The sequence below is a fragment of the Triticum dicoccoides genome, chromosome 3B (assembly GCF_002162155.2).
Source record: "Triticum dicoccoides isolate Atlit2015 ecotype Zavitan chromosome 3B, WEW_v2.0, whole genome shotgun sequence".
NCBI lineage: Eukaryota > Viridiplantae > Streptophyta > Magnoliopsida > Poales > Poaceae > Triticum > Triticum dicoccoides.
This window is the reverse complement of record NC_041385.1, coordinates 638,592,746-638,604,640: the sequence shown is the minus strand read 5'-3', so window position 1 is coordinate 638,604,640 and position 11,895 is coordinate 638,592,746.

The following is an 11,895-nucleotide window of genomic DNA, read 5'->3' as shown; positions in this document are numbered from 1 at the left end:
CTTTTGCTACGATTTTCTTACCCTATGAACCAAATGAGACCTGAATGTGTGTCGACTATTGTCTGATCGATCGCTAAGCCTACAATTTTAGGAGCTAGGGCTATTGGTCGATCGACGAGGGATAAGTATAAGCGTACCACGAGCTCATCAGCCCCAACGTTTCTCTTTGGTGAGTGTTTTGCAAGTACTATAGCTCGCACAATAGCTAGCCTACTAACACCAAGAATCATCAAACAAGCCCTGCTGATATGATAAACAGTTCAAAATTACATCTAAGCATGCCATATATTACATCAAAAGCTGGTGAGGATACATCTGTTTCCATAACTCGGAGAGGGTTCGCATGATTCATCGCATGATTCACTATCAAACAAAAGTAGCAAGATCCGCCCACACAAGATAGTGCACTAGCCCTAGGATGGTTTGATAACACGCATTGTTCTGGTAATTAAACATAGGGCAATGCAAACTACCCTGAAGGATTAGCGCGACCAACTATTTCTTGTCATCGATCTCTCAGGCATGGGAATCGATTTCTGGGGCGATGTCCATAGGACTGACCATGACATCGCAATCGATCTCTGGGGCGATGTCCATAGGATGGACAGCGGTATCGGAATCGATCTCCGGGGCGATGCCAACAGGACAGGCCACAACATTGGAATCATCAAGGACAACCACCGACACCTGCACAACACTAACATATTAGCAAGCACATTGCAAATAATCAAAAAGCAAGTGCATTGCAAATAATCAAAAACCACAACTATGGTAATAAGCCATTATTTGTTACCTTGTGTAGCTCACCAGGGGATCTCATCCCTCCGGGGGCCATCTCCTCGTCCTCGATGGGGGCCATCACCTTGCCAGGGGAATACTACTTCCCAACGGCGACTATCTCCTCAAACTCAGTCTTGAGCCTCACATAGGTGGCAATCAGAGCTCCTGGGGAAGGCACGGTGGGGCCCTTGCTGTTCTTCCAACTTTCTTTGAGGAGTTCATCCGCCAACGTCCTCAACTCTTTGGCCAGTGCTTGTTTCTTGGAGTTCTTCGTCTCAATGGGTTGGCCCGCCAACATGGTCAACTCGTTGGTCGGTGCTCACTTCCTGGAGATCACTGTCTCCAGTGGGTTGTCCGCCGATAGCTCTTTGCCTAGTGCTCCAGGATCCATCAATGAACTGACAAACAAAAAGCAATCAAAGGGAAACCACAATCGCAATGAAAACGGGAAAAGAATAGGATGTAAGAATCGGTCGGTGCTTCGCAAAAAGAAGATTATTGGAATGAAAATATAGCAGCATAACTGATTCGCCCACCTTTCCTTCGTCGGTAGAGAAGAAAAATGGCAGAAGTGAGTAGCCTGGAGTGAGGTTTTCTTCAAGAAAGGGAAGAAAGGGCTTGAACGAGCGTTCCAATGAAATGATGGTTGCTTCGTCCAGTCCAACTTGGAGGCCACCTTACCACTGCTGGTAAAGGTATGGGTTTTGTGATATGATGGGTCATGACGGCCACACCGGGGTGACAGGTGGGTCTCGACTGTAGCACCTCGCTGTGATTTGGTGGATAGCACGCGGGCCTGGATGCTTTGAAATGTCATTAACTTGATTTTAGTCTCTTTAGTATTTGGATCCAAGCATGGATGAGGCTAACAAGTTTTAGTCCCACTACTTTTAGTCATGAGACTAAAACATATCAAAGCACTCTCTCAATATTGTGCACCGCGACCAAGGCGGAGAGGAAAATGAGAGAACTACGTAATTAATGCATGAGTTTAATTAGGGTAGTTTTGTAAAGTACGAGATACATTCCTCCAATCAGAAAATCCCTTGGTTCATGAGATTTGAGATTTCAGCCCTATAAACCGGAGGGGAGGGGGTACTGCACACGGTGTAGTCTAGTCACTTGTTTTTTTTTTGAGCCAAAGTCTAGTCACTTGTTGAAATCTCTAGAAAGGCAAATACTCCTTTCCGGTTTACAGGTCTATACTACTCCCTCCGTTTGGGTGTGTAAGTTATCTTACGAAAACCAAATAGTCCCAAAACACTTAGGCATGGTGCATTAACTTCTACCTTGTTTCTTGTTTCTTGGCATACGTATCAACCAATAAGAGATGAGAGGTGTGCATGCTTTTAATGACTTGCAATGGCTAGTTCATTGCATGGAATGCTATTACTTAGCAAATAAACATAGGTGACCCCAGGAGGAAACGGTGCTAAGCGCGTGGACCTATGCAGAATGAGTATCAACCAATGGATAATGGAGTTTAATTGTTAAATAATAGCAATTTTGTCTCATGCAAGAGCCTGGCTAGTACTCCAAGGAACCGCACCACGCCAGCATTCGCAACTGCCACGTTCGGTTTGCACTTGGCTCTTCGCCTCTTCGAGAAGACGAAGAATGATGTTACTCCTACTTCTACAGTATCGAATCCACTGCTGCATGTTCGTCCACCTCGCGCGGGAGGGATAGCGTGTAGCGAAAGCTTCTACTTACTGCTCCTGCCTTTGCGTCCATGACAGGTGGGCCCAACAGGTGGTCGGCCCACCTGTCATGCAGCCAAAGGCAGGTGCAGTTAAGGCATCGGAGCTCAGTCCGCGAGGGAGAGGGCGTCGTAGTAATCAAATTTCTCGGGCTTGTACGAGTTGACGTCACACATCAAAGCACTGCATTCGATAAAACTCCTTTTACACATTTCAAATGGGCTACTTCGTATGTAGGAGTAGACATATTCTACTTCGTATGTACTCCCTCCGTTCCAAAATATAAGTCTTTTTAGAGATTTCACTATGAACTGGAGTACATACGAAACAAAATGAGTGAATCTACACTCTAAAATATGTCTATATACATTTGTATGTAGTTTGTAGTGGAATCCCTAAAAAGACTTACATTTAGGAACGGACGGAGTAGTCACTTGTTGCAATCTCTAAAAAGACTTATATTTGGAAATGGAGGGAGTACAACGCATGCATGCATGCCATGACTTTCCTTTTGATATTTGCATGTGTTATTTGATGCACCTTGCCAAATTTTGACTATAAATTTAACTAACCAAATTTTCATGCATGTCAGAAAAAATCACGGGGCTGTTTGGAATGTGACTATGTTTGTCTTATGTTGCCACATTATTTTCCCCACACTTGCCACACTTGCCTAACCTGAGTTGCTCAAATTGTTAGACACACTTTGGCTTGCCTAAGGGAATCTTGCCACAATTTTTGTGTCTATGACATGTGGGGTTCACTGCTAATAAAAAAAATCTTGTCTTAGGTGTGGCTAATAAAAAAGACTTATATTTAGGAACGGAGGGAGTAGAAAATATAAATAATAATACATGTTGGGGCAACCCACGTTTCCGCTAATTTTAGTCGTGGGCTTGTTCACAATTTTTACGAGGGGGTGGTTGTTCATTAAATGGAGGGACTTGAAGTACTACCAGACTTGAACGATACAAAGTGCGACCTGGCACACCGTACCAGCACTTGGAACAAGCGGGTAGCTATCTCAAAAAACAATCAACAACTAAAAAAACCACGACCTGGCATGTAGTATAGTACACAATTTTAAACGATTGTTTTGATGGAGTGAAAAAGGAAAACTACCCCACTACTTATATATAGGCCGGAGCGTCCGCGCTTGCTTTCTAGGGCTGCTCTATTCACACACTCTCATCCTCTCCAGATCTAAACAAGATAGGGGTAGTAACCCTGTCTTTCTCCCTTCAAAAAACACTGGCTTTCTATCCTCACCGCTGGTTACAGATCCGGACGTATCCCCCTCTGCCGGTGAAGGGGAGGAGGGGCAGCATTTAGGCCGTCGTCGACAGCGAGGGAGGAGACCCACTGCCGGCCGCACCGTTATCTCTGGCCGAGCGCCGGCGCGGGAGGTCCTCCGATCCCTTCGTCATTGCTTGTGGGCGGATCCGGCCTCCCGCCGCCCACATATCCACATCCCGACGACCTTCAGGTATATCTTCGTTCGAAACCGCCTTAGCTCTACTTCCCCAGCTCGCTACGTCGCTGCATGTGCATCATTTTCTACCTCTCAGCCCCTCTCGATTGGATGGTCCAACGTCACCTATTTTTTTCTATTGTTAGAGGTAAAGCTACTTCATGGAGTCGAATCTTGTACTCCCTCCGTCCGAAAATACTTGTCATTGAAATAAAGTGGGGGTGGGGGAATTTAGTATGTACATCAGACTTGGTACAAACAGGAAGGAAAGGGGATGAAAGTAGTACAGACTGGTCATCCAACCGGTTTCTTGGTCGAAAAGGGAAATATAGGGGTAACGTTGTACACAGTGGTATGACCAGGACTAGATTTGCTATCCACACATAGGAGTAGGTGGCTAGAGTGAACAAAAATGGGACCAACCCAGATATGTTTCTTGGATGTTTGTTTCTTGGGGAAACAAACTATGAATCACCACTTTATGCCCCTGTTTACGTACATGGTGCTGTACTGCTGGTGCACCCACTGTCCCATGCCCTTATACCAAATATTTAGGCTCCGGTCCGAATAAAGGGGCAGAAAACATAGGTCTTGATGAAAATAGAGGAATAGGAAAGGAATGTAGGTATAAAACTATGGAACAGCGAACCGGAGGAAACTCTCAAGAGAATGTGTTCGGATGGACTACGAAATGTACATATTTGTTTTTTTAGAGTAGCATGCTTGGCAGTATGAGATGCTATTTGTTTATTCAGTTGCACAGTGACTACTCTTATCCTCACCTCACGTACCACACATAGGTTGATTTTTTTATTCCGACAAACATAGCACAGCAACCTGTCTAACGCATGGCAGCGAGCGCTTGCCTCGGGCTTCCGCCCAAAAAATGAGCAGCGCGTGGATGTTTCTAATCCGATGGAATCAGTACTACCAGACCAGCTTTCCTATGAAACACTATTCACCTTTCCCGTGTTCCGAACGGTTGTAAGGGAAAGAATACGGTAGGAATTGTGTTCCTACGAAAATCCTGCACCAAACCTATGAACCGAACGTAGCCTTAGCTGTTCTTAATATAATGTCCCTGGTAAAAATGAAGCCATGCCATCGTTTTTGCCTGTAATTGTTTGAGACTCTGACAAGTTTAGCAAAATGTTTTTGCCTGTAATTGTTTGAGACTCTGACTGTTTCCTCGGTGCCTTTTTGTGCAAACAGGGATATCCAATTCACCTGGTTGTTGTTGTGACCTTTTGGTGCACTGCACAAAACTCTTCTTAAAAGAAGTGACTTTTGTGCTGTTTAACTGGAATGTCAGATGGAAAAGTTGGTTCATTTTGGTGGAACTGCACAAAGGGAGATCTGTGTTCCAATCCTGAACATCCATATTGGTGCCATAACCTTCCTTTAGGTAAGAATGATATTTAATGCATGTGTTCATCTCTATTTTCCGACTCCCATGAGAAAATAATGTTGTTTTTTACTAGTACACTTGTACTCCCTCACTGACAAAACCAATTCTGAATTAGAAGGCCAATCATGTACTTGGTTTCACCAACTGGTGAGGAGAAAGAGGAACATAGCATGAAGAGGAAGAAGAAGAAGAATAAACAATGCCAAGGCGATCTTGCTGAAGCCAGAGGCCTCAGTCGAGGCTATTCAAGGGCTCCGGCAATGACTACCTTACATGTGAGACGATCCTCCAGGGAGCCCTTCCACTTCTATTGTCTCACTTAATTAATTAGGAGCACTTAAGTACCACTAATTTATTACTGCCTAATTTTCCTGTTGGAGTTAAACAAATCTTTAGTAGGATCCTATGTTGAATCATGTACGTGTGAATGTTTGTCTATGGAGGTGAATCATGTGGTGGAGCAGGGAGGGAATATTATTAGTGTCATGACATAATAGTACTATTGTTTTGCATGTCAATTTATTGCCATTGGTTCAATGAGGCTATGTTTTGCGTGTTGTCCATCATGAATTTGATGCTACTGTTTGAGTAATATGCTAATGTCTTCCTATCCTTTCTCACTAAGCTAATGAAGGTTTCACCTTGTTCCTACTTGTGCAAGCAGGGATCATGTTGTGCCAATCATACATTTTAGTGGAACTACACAAGACAATACAATGTACTGTATTCCAGCCAGTGCTTTAACTCTGCTGGAAGTTCTTGATAATCTTTCGATGTAATCTCAGCACTGGTAAACAAGAGTGATTTCAACCATACATTTGAAGTGCACAAAAATATATACTATTGTGTGATTCCAGTGAGTGCTTTATCATCTCTTATGGGACTACATGAATAAGCTTTTTTTCTCAGGTTGGTACGGGCCTAAGGCCTTCATCCATATTAGTTTGCTGTCATCTCTATTTGTATCGTGCTACTGTCATGAGAAACTCCTTTATCTTTGCACTTTTAAGTTTTGCAACCTATGATAAATGGCAATCCTTTGAGTGTTGATTTGAGCTAATTGGCACTAATTAAATAAACTAATACCTCTCTTTAAGCAAGACTACTATGTTGCTAACTTTACCCATTAAGATCATGAGGGTGCTTCTATTTGTTCGTGTATGTTTCATCAACTAGTCCCACTATTACAGTAATCTCACTCTCTCAATATATGTGCCAACAGGGATGCTCGATTTTGGTGGAACTGCACAAAAACTTTGGGTGCTTCATTGCCTCGACAGCTTTCGTCCTTTCCTGTTAGTCGGTAATCTCCTCTTGCTTTCTTCCTCTGCTGTCAGTCGCTTGGCTTATCTTGGCTTCCAGTCAAAGGAAATAGTAATTGATATGCTACCTCACACAGGTTGGTACTGGTCTTTATCCTGATTATTGTGCCTGTCATATGTTTTGGTAATTTGGTATTGTGCTACTGTTTGCCGATTTCATAAAGGAGTAATTTGGAGCCTAAACTCGCAGGCAAATCATTACATCGGGTGATTTCAGTAGAACTGCACAAAATGATCAGATGGACAGGTACTTATGCTGCTGCTATGTACTCCAAAGTTCACTCAGACAAGCATCGATGTTGACAAGAAGTGCCTATATTCATTCGAGTATCAACCAGCGCCAACCAATTGTCAAACTCCAAGTATTGGGAGAGTGAACGCCAAAAATATTGCTTGGTGCATAGCCCAGAAAAACACAGTCCAGTCTTTGGTCCCAACTTGGGCCTTTTGGTTATCGACACATATGGTACCGAACTATATGGCATGGAGTCTAAAGATTCCAGACAAGTTGGTTGACGCCTATATTCATCTGGGACTTAATCAGTCTGCACGCCAAGGATGCTCCATTTCAGTTGAACTGCACAAAAAATTTGGGTGGTTCATTTTCTCAACCGCCTCCTTTCTCGTCTGCAATGTAGAATTTTGGCGAGATACAGGACCAAGATGAGCTAGTAAACTAGTTGGATGAAAGTAGTGGCCAAGTTGCTCAAACCTCCGTCAGCACGAGGCCACTATTTGAGGATAAACCTACAAGCAAAGTTCAGATTGTCTGTGCTGCCTCTTATGTACTCGAAAGTTTACTCGTACAAGAACTAATTTTAGCAAGAAGTACCTCTGATTGAACATCATTTACCAGTCTGTACCCTAGGTAATTAAAGTTCATCCATGGATCATATTGGCTGTGATCTCAATCATTTGGATGCATAAACATACTGAACATGTGTATATCTGAATCTTTTTGTGAATTATCTATGAATATTGTCGTGTGATCTATCAATCATTTGGATGCATAGATATGCTGAGCTTGTGTATATATGAATCTTTTGAGTTGTTGATAGTGAATGTTGGCTATGAATATGAACGTGTCCTGTGAACCAGAGTTTGATATGAATTGCAATAGAACCAGTTATAACCCTTCTCCTCCTCTCAATCTGCGACTCCACTGCCGCATTTTCCCATCTCCGAGTCTTTCCCGTCCGGGGCCTCGCCGTTGTCCACCGCCTCGCTATGTTCGGTGAGGCATGGTCAACAAACGAGAGTCATCGGAAGAGAACTATACGTGGAGAGCCTGACGGCTGGGACCCACGAGGTCCATGGTCGCACGCAAGGAAAGTTCCTCCTTATTAAGCTGAAAAAATGTTTCCTCCACCTAACAGCTGGGACCCACCGGCTGTATCTTCGCACGGAAGGAAGTGCCTCCTTGTTTTGCGAAAAAAATTATTCATCCCGTTGACAGCTAGGACCCGTCAGATTAGGTGACTGACTTGTGGCCCTGCTAAGCGGACGTGTACGCACGGCTTTGTCAACTTAATCAACAAATGATTCTAGCAGCTGGACCGTTGGATGTTAATCCAATAGCCGTGCTCCTTCTTCAACCTCTGTTCTTGCTCCTGTCTCCCGTGGGCGGCACCGCGGCTATGCTGCCGCGCACCCGAACCAGTGAAGTTTCCCACTCCTCTCCATGTGCGACTCCACTGCCCCGTATTCCCCATCTCCGGGTCGTTCCAATCTGGGTGCGCTCGGCACGGTGTGGTCAACGTGGTTAACAACCGAGAGTCATCGGAAGATGACTGTACGTGAGAGGCTGACAGTGGGGACGCACCACGCCCATGGACGCATGCATGCAACGAAATGTGGCGGGGTCAACGTGGTCAAGGAACGACTTCCATCGGAAGTATACTGTGCGTGGAGAGTCTCAGCTGGGTCCACGGCCGCAGCAAGTAAGTGCCTCCTTATTACGTGGAAAATAATGATTCCTCCAACTGACAGCAGGGACCCATTGGACGGGCCACTGTATTTTGCGGAAAAAAATGTTTGCCCCCTGACTGCTGGGACCCACCTGACGGGCCACCGTTTTTCGCGAAAAAAACGTTCCCCCCCCCCCCGCTGTCAGCTTGGACCCACCGGAAGTGCCTCCTTATTACGCACAAAAAATGAATACTCCCCCTGCTAGCTGGGACCCACCTTGGTGGGAGGCTGACTTGTGGGCCTACTAAGTTGACGGGGACGAAGGGCTTTGTCAACTTAGTCAATATGAACAATTCTAGCTCTAGTGACCGTACGATGTCCATCCAACGACCCTAGTGCTTCTTCAACCTCTGCTCTTCTTGCTCCAGCCGCCCAAACCAGCGCCGGTCGTGCCTCATGCTCCTGCCTCCCATGGCCGGCTGTACTACCGCGGAGGACTCACCGCCCCTACTATTCCCACCGCTGGCCAGGCCCTGCGGCGACGGCAGCCTCACACCGTAGCCGAACCAGTGAACCCTCGTACTCCTCTCCGCGCGGGCTTCCACTGCCACGTCTTCCCCGGCTCTGCGTTGTCCCCTTCCTAGGCCTCGCCGTCGTCCACCGCCGTGGTGCTCTCCGCGCGGCGTGGTCAACGTGGTCAAGGAACGACTTCCATCAGAAGAGTATTGTACGTGGAGAGGCTGACAGCTGGGTCCACGGCCACAGCCCAGTTTTTTTGTGATTTGCCAAGTAAGTCGCTTTGTCAGCCCTGTTGGGCTGCAAATCTTTCAAGACGAGGAGAGCTTTCATTCGGCTGGCCGAGAAAATGGCCCATCAGTAATGAGAAATGGGTTGTATATTTTTAAAACACATCAAAGCGGCAATTAGTTTCAAATATCTTTGTTTTCATTTCGAGATTTTAAATTACATTAATTTTTATGCGTGAAGAATTTGTTGGATTTTATATTGATATACATTTAATTTTAAATTCAGTTTGAATGTGAGTCGAAATTTTGGGATTAAAAACAGTTCGGACCGCACCGAAATATGCAAAATTTCGTATAATTTTTTAAGCGTGGCCACAATATGGGCTGTAATGCTAACAAAAAGAATATGGCCTCCAAATAAAACCTTAAGAATTAGCAAATGGGCTGTAAATTATTAGAAATAATGGCAGATGGGCTGTATGCTGTTTTGCACAGATTTCAGGCTTTCCTAAAAAAAAGGTTGAGGCACAAGCAGTGACTGTTGGATGGCCATCCAACGGCCGTCGTGCTTCTTCAATCTCTGCTCTTCCTGCTCCGGCCGCTCAAACAAGCGCCGGCGGGACTGCTTGCTCCCTCCTCCTCGCGGCCGGCTGTGCTACCGCGCAGGCCTCACCGCCCCACTGTACTCCCATCGCTGGCCTAGCCATCCCTCTACTCACCCACACCTGTTGTTATTCTCCGGCGATAGCAGACGAACCAGTAAACCCTCGTTCAGTCGTACTCCCCTCCGTGTGGGAAACAACTGCTGAGTCTTCCCTGCCTCCGTGTCATTCCCTTCCTAGGCCTCGCCGTCGTCCACCACCCTGGTGCTCTCGGCGCGGCCTGGTCAACGTGGTCAACGACCGACATGCATCTGAAGTGGACTGTACGTGGAGAGGCCGACAGCTAGGTCCACAGCCGCACGCAAGGAAATGCCTCCTTATTACGCGCAAAATAATGATTTCTCCACCTGACATCGGGGACCCACCGAAAGGGCCTCAGTATTTCGCGAAAAAAACGTTACCGCCGCTGACAGCTCGGACCCACCAGCTATATCTTCGCATGCAAGGAAGTGCCTCCTTATTACGCACAAAAAAAATGAATACTCCCCCTATTAGCTGGAACCCAGTATAGTGGCAGGCTGACTTGTGGGCCAACTAATTTGACGCGGACGGAGGGCTTTGTCAACTTAGTCAATATGCACGGTTCTAGCTCCAGTGACCGTACGATGTCCATCCAACGGTCGTAGTGCTTCTTCAACCTCTGGTCTTCTTGCTCCAGCCGCGCAAACCAGCGCCGGTCGTGCCTCGTGCTCCTGCCTCCCGTGGTCGGTTGCGATGCGGCGGAGGCCTCACCGCCCCCTACTACTCCCACCGTTGGCCAGGCCATCCCTCTACTCACCCACACCCCCTGTTATTCTGCGGCGACGGCAGCCTCACACCGCAGCGAACCAGTGAACCCTTGTACTCCTCTATGCGTGGGCATCCACTACCGCGTCTTCCCCAGCTCCGTGTCGTCCCCTTCCTAGGTCTTGCCGTCGTCCACCGCCCTGGTGCTCTCGGCGCGGCGTGGTCAACGTGGTCAAGGAACGGCTTCCATCGGACGTGGACTGTACCTGGAGAGGTTTACAGCTGGGTCCACGGCCGTAGCAAGGAAGTGCCTCCTTATTACGCGCAAAATAATTATTCCTCCACCTGACAGCGGGGACCCACCGGACGGGCCACCATATTTTGCGAAAAAAACATTTCCCCCCTGACTGCTGGGACCCACCAGCTACATCGTCGCACGCAAGGAAGTGCGTCCGGGCAAAAAAACGATTCGCCCCCTGACTGATGTGACCCACCAGCTACATCTTCGCACACAAGGAAGTGCCTAACAGTCGGGACCCACCTGGTCGAAGCGTACGCAGCGTTGTCATTCTGGTCGCGAACGTGTATGTACATACTGGTCGATGTAGAGGCGCGCACGTGTCGTAGATGTAGAGGCGCGCACGTGTCATAGTAGAGGCGCGCACGTAGCATGTACACGTACGTACAACGGCGAGGGTGCAAGAAAGAAAATATGGCCACATACGTACATACGGGCAGGGTCTCTAACGCCTACTCGCGCATACGTACATGGCTGGGTCGGAACGGAGAAATAGCGTCGTCGTCGTGTTCATGGGGAGCCAATCGGCTGGGTCGGAACGGAATGCGTGGTCGTGTTCATCGGGAGGGCTTGGACGGAACAGGCGATGGAAACAAGGCCTGGCGTACCATACAACAGAGGAAACGTCCTTGTGTTCGACCGGCCACGTTCAAAACAGGGTCCTCTTGATTGGGAGGGGCCTGGTGTACCGCAAAACGGAGGAACTAGACCTCCTATGGTTGAAACGGGGGTCCTATTGATCGGGAGGGGTGTGGCATACCGCAAAACGGACGAAACGGACCTCCTACGGTCGAAACGGGGGTCCTGTTCATCAGGAGGAGTGTGGCGTACTGCAAAACGGACGAAACGGACTTGTGTTGGAGCGCTATGGTCG